Source organism: Brachyhypopomus gauderio, chromosome 8, assembly GCF_052324685.1.
Source record: "Brachyhypopomus gauderio isolate BG-103 chromosome 8, BGAUD_0.2, whole genome shotgun sequence".
Taxonomy (NCBI): domain Eukaryota; kingdom Metazoa; phylum Chordata; class Actinopteri; order Gymnotiformes; family Hypopomidae; genus Brachyhypopomus; species Brachyhypopomus gauderio.
The window spans coordinates 3,893,641-3,899,640 of NC_135218.1; positions in this window are offsets into that span (position 1 = coordinate 3,893,641).

Sequence of the window (6,000 nt, forward strand, 5' to 3'; positions counted from 1 at the left end):
TATTACGTTTTCAAGTACAGTCTCCAGGAGTTGAATTGTGTTACTGTCTTTTCAGCCCAAATGCCAACTGATTTGTGCATAAGGGCTTGATACATTCATGTGTGTAGTCAAGACTGAGACTGTGCACTAGGCAAAAGAGCCAAAAAAAGCCAAAATAAACGCCTCAAAAGGCCAAAATAAGAAAGCAAATACGGAACTAGTAGGCTCGTTGGTCTAGGCGTATGATTCTCGCTTTGGGTGCGAGAGGTCCCGTGTTCAAATCCCGGACGAGCCCTTTATATGTTATTTGACTAAAACTATGTACAGTGCTCTACTTTACTGCATTGTTGTGACATCTGCATCTAAGACATGTCAACAATAAAATAGACCATTTCTGAATGGCAAAGCAACTTTTTGGACTACAGCTTCGGTTATTGTTTAGAAGCAAGAGATCCCTGGCCCTTTTTTGGGTTAAATTGCCAGCCAAGCCTACATTGACAACAAAAATGTGGATGCTCTGGTAGCTATTACACTAGCGATACCTTTCACTAAGTGAATCGCAACTGCAGACGAGTGAGGGTGAATAAATAATTTGCTGTTAAGCCAGTGTCCACAGAGCATAGATCTAGCACATCTGGCTCTTACATTAGCATGACAAGCCGGGACTGTATTTTCCCTAGCACGTGTGGTACATTACGCTTTCAAGTACAGTCTCCAGGAGTTGAATTGTGTTACTGTCTTTTTAGCCCAAATACCAACTGATTTGTGCATAAGGGCTTGATACATTCATGTGTGTAGTCAAGACTGAGACTGTGCACTAGGCAAAAGAGCCAAAAAAGCCAAAATAAACGCCTCAAAAGGCCAAAATAAGAAAGCAAATCTCGAACTAGTAGGCTTTTTGGTCTAGGCGTATGATTCTCGCTTTGGGTGCGAGAGATCCCGGAAGAGCCCTTTATATGTTATTTGACTAAAACTATGTACAGTGCTCTACTTTACTGCATTGTTGTGACATCTGCATCTAAGATATGTCAACATTAAAATAGACCATTTCTGAATGGCAAAGCAACTTTTTGGACTACAGCTTCGGTTATTGTTTAGAAGCAAGAGATCCCTGGCCCTTTTTTGGGTTAAATTGCCAGCCAAGCCTACATTGACAACAAAAATGTGGATGCTCTGGTAGCTATTACACTAGCGATACCTTTCACTAAGTGAATCGCAACTGCAGACGAGTGAGGGTGAATAAATAATTTGCTGTTAAGCCAGTGTCCACAGAGCATAGATCTAGCACATCTGGCTCTTACATTAGCATGACAAGCCGCGACTGTATTTTCCCTAGCACGTGTGGTACATTACGTTTTCAAGTACAGTCTTCAGGAGTTGAATTGTGTTACTGTCTTTTCAGCCCAAATGCCAACTGATTTGTGCATAAAAGCGTGATACATAGATGTGTGTAGTCAAGACTGAGAATGTGCACTAGGCAAAAGAGCCAAAAAAGCCTAAACAAACGCCTCAAAAGGCCAAAATAAGAAATCAAATGTTGAACTAGTAGGCTCGTTGGTCTAGTTGTATGATTCTCGCTTCGGGTGTGAGAGGTCCTGGGTTCAAATCCCGGACAAGCCCTTTATATGTTATTTGACTAAAATTATGTACAGTGCTCTTCTTTACTGCATTGTTGTGACATCTGCTTCTAAGACATGTCAACGTTTAAACAGACCGTTTCTGAATGGCAAAGCAGCTTGTTGGACTACATCTTCAGTTATTCTGTTATTGTTTAGAAGCGAGAGATCCCTGGCCCTTTTTTGGGTTAAATTGCCAGCCAAGCCTACATTGACAACAAAAATGTGGATGCTCTGGTAGCTATTACAATAGCGATACCTGTCACGAAGTGAATCGCAACTGCAGACGAGTGAGGGTGAATAAATAATTTGCTGTTAAGCCAGTGTCCACAGAGCATAGATCTAGCACATCTGGCTCTTACATTAGCATGACAAGACGGGACTGTATTTTCCCTAGCACGTGTGGTATATTACGTTTTCAAGTACAGTCTCCAGGAGTTGAATTGTGTTACTGTCTTTTCAGCCCAAATGCCAACTGATTTGTGCATAAGGGCTTGATACATTCATGTGTGTAGTCAAGACTGAGACTGTGCACTAGGCAAAAGAGCCAAAAAAAGCCAAAATAAACGCCTCAAAAGGCCAAAATAAGAAAGCAAATACGGAACTAGTAGGCTCGTTGGTCTAGGCGTATGATTCTCGCTTTGGGTGCGAGAGGTCCCGTGTTCAAATCCCGGACGAGCCCTTTATATGTTATTTGACTAAAACTATGTACAGTGCTCTACTTTACTGCATTGTTGTGACATCTGCATCTAAGACATGTCAACAATAAAATAGACCATTTCTGAATGGCAAAGCAACTTTTTGGACTACAGCTTCGGTTATTGTTTAGAAGCAAGAGATCCCTGGCCCTTTTTTGGGTTAAATTGCCAGCCAAGCCTACATTGACAACAAAAATGTGGATGCTCTGGTAGCTATTACACTAGCGATACCTTTCACTAAGTGAATCGCAACTGCAGACGAGTGAGGGTGAATAAATAATTTGCTGTTAAGCCAGTGTCCACAGAGCATAGATCTAGCACATCTGGCTCTTACATTAGCATGACAAGCCGGGACTGTATTTTCCCTAGCACGTGTGGTACATTACGCTTTCAAGTACAGTCTCCAGGAGTTGAATTGTGTTACTGTCTTTTTAGCCCAAATACCAACTGATTTGTGCATAAGGGCTTGATACATTCATGTGTGTAGTCAAGACTGAGACTGTGCACTAGGCAAAAGAGCCAAAAAAGCCAAAATAAACGCCTCAAAAGGCCAAAATAAGAAAGCAAATCTCGAACTAGTAGGCTTTTTGGTCTAGGCGTATGATTCTCGCTTTGGGTGCGAGAGATCCCGGAAGAGCCCTTTATATGTTATTTGACTAAAACTATGTACAGTGCTCTACTTTACTGCATTGTTGTGACATCTGCATCTAAGATATGTCAACATTAAAATAGACCATTTCTGAATGGCAAAGCAACTTTTTGGACTACAGCTTCGGTTATTGTTTAGAAGCAAGAGATCCCTGGCCCTTTTTTGGGTTAAATTGCCAGCCAAGCCTACATTGACAACAAAAATGTGGATGCTCTGGTAGCTATTACACTAGCGATACCTTTCACTAAGTGAATCGCAACTGCAGACGAGTGAGGGTGAATAAATAATTTGCTGTTAAGCCAGTGTCCACAGAGCATAGATCTAGCACATCTGGCTCTTACATTAGCATGACAAGCCGCGACTGTATTTTCCCTAGCACGTGTGGTACATTACGTTTTCAAGTACAGTCTTCAGGAGTTGAATTGTGTTACTGTCTTTTCAGCCCAAATGCCAACTGATTTGTGCATAAAAGCGTGATACATAGATGTGTGTAGTCAAGACTGAGAATGTGCACTAGGCAAAAGAGCCAAAAAAGCCTAAACAAACGCCTCAAAAGGCCAAAATAAGAAATCAAATGTTGAACTAGTAGGCTCGTTGGTCTAGTTGTATGATTCTCGCTTCGGGTGTGAGAGGTCCTGGGTTCAAATCCCGGACAAGCCCTTTATATGTTATTTGACTAAAATTATGTACAGTGCTCTTCTTTACTGCATTGTTGTGACATCTGCTTCTAAGACATGTCAACGTTTAAACAGACCGTTTCTGAATGGCAAAGCAGCTTGTTGGACTACATCTTCAGTTATTCTGTTATTGTTTAGAAGCGAGAGATCCCTGGCCCTTTTTTGGGTTAAATTGCCAGCCAAGCCTACATTGACAACAAAAATGTGGATGCTCTGGTAGCTATTACAATAGCGATACCTGTCACGAAGTGAATCGCAACTGCAGACGAGTGAGGGTGAATAAATAATTTGCTGTTAAGCCAGTGTCCACAGAGCATAGATCTAGCACATCTGGCTCTTACATTAGCATGACAAGACGGGACTGTATTTTCCCTAGCACGTGTGGTATATTACGTTTTCAAGTACAGTCTCCAGGAGTTGAATTGTGTTACTGTCTTTTCAGCCCAAATGCCAACTGATTTGTGCATAAGGGCTTGATACATTCATGTGTGTAGTCAAGACTGAGACTGTGCACTAGGCAAAAGAGCCAAAAAAAGCCAAAATAAACGCCTCAAAAGGCCAAAATAAGAAAGCAAATACGGAACTAGTAGGCTCGTTGGTCTAGGCGTATGATTCTCGCTTTGGGTGCGAGAGGTCCCGTGTTCAAATCCCGGACGAGCCCTTTATATGTTATTTGACTAAAACTATGTACAGTGCTCTACTTTACTGCATTGTTGTGACATCTGCATCTAAGACATGTCAACAATAAAATAGACCATTTCTGAATGGCAAAGCAACTTTTTGGACTACAGCTTCGGTTATTGTTTAGAAGCAAGAGATCCCTGGCCCTTTTTTGGGTTAAATTGCCAGCCAAGCCTACATTGACAACAAAAATGTGGATGCTCTGGTAGCTATTACACTAGCGATACCTTTCACTAAGTGAATCGCAACTGCAGACGAGTGAGGGTGAATAAATAATTTGCTGTTAAGCCAGTGTCCACAGAGCATAGATCTAGCACATCTGGCTCTTACATTAGCATGACAAGCCGGGACTGTATTTTCCCTAGCACGTGTGGTACATTACGCTTTCAAGTACAGTCTCCAGGAGTTGAATTGTGTTACTGTCTTTTTAGCCCAAATACCAACTGATTTGTGCATAAGGGCTTGATACATTCATGTGTGTAGTCAAGACTGAGACTGTGCACTAGGCAAAAGAGCCAAAAAAGCCAAAATAAACGCCTCAAAAGGCCAAAATAAGAAAGCAAATCTCGAACTAGTAGGCTTTTTGGTCTAGGCGTATGATTCTCGCTTTGGGTGCGAGAGATCCCGGAAGAGCCCTTTATATGTTATTTGACTAAAACTATGTACAGTGCTCTACTTTACTGCATTGTTGTGACATCTGCATCTAAGATATGTCAACATTAAAATAGACCATTTCTGAATGGCAAAGCAACTTTTTGGACTACAGCTTCGGTTATTGTTTAGAAGCAAGAGATCCCTGGCCCTTTTTTGGGTTAAATTGCCAGCCAAGCCTACATTGACAACAAAAATGTGGATGCTCTGGTAGCTATTACACTAGCGATACCTTTCACTAAGTGAATCGCAACTGCAGACGAGTGAGGGTGAATAAATAATTTGCTGTTAAGCCAGTGTCCACAGAGCATAGATCTAGCACATCTGGCTCTTACGTTAGCATGACAAGCCGGGACTGTATTTTCCCTAGCACGTGTGGTACATTACGTTTTCAAGTACAGTCTTCAGGAGTTGAATTGTGTTACTGTCTTTTCAGCCCAAATGACAACTGATTTGTGCATAAAAGCGTGATACATAGATGTGTGTAGTCAAGACTGAGAATGTGCACTAGGCAAAAGAGCCAAAAAAGCCTAAATAAACGCCTCAAAAGGCCAAAATAAGAAATCAAATCTTGAACTAGTAGGCTCGTTGGTCTAGTCGTATGATTCTCGCTTCGGGTGTGAGAGGTCCTGGGTTCAAATCCCGGACAAGCCCTTTATATGTTATTTGACTAAAATTATGTACAGTGCTCTTCTTTACTGCATTGTTGTGACATCTGCTTCTAAGACATGTCAACGTTTAAACAGACCGTTTCTGAATGGCAAAGCAGCTTGTTGGACTACATCTTCAGTTATTCTGTTATTGTTTAGAAGCGAGAGATCCCTGGCCCTTTTTTGGGTTAAATTGCCAGCCAAGCCTACATTGACAACAAAAATGTGGATGCTCTGGTAGCTATTACAATAGCGATACCTGTCACGAAGTGAATCGCAACTGCAGACGAGTGAGGGTGAATAAATAATTTGCTGTTAAGCCAGTGTCCACAGAGCATAGATCTAGCACATCTGGCTCTTACATTAGCATGACAAGACGGGACTGTATTTTCCCTAGCA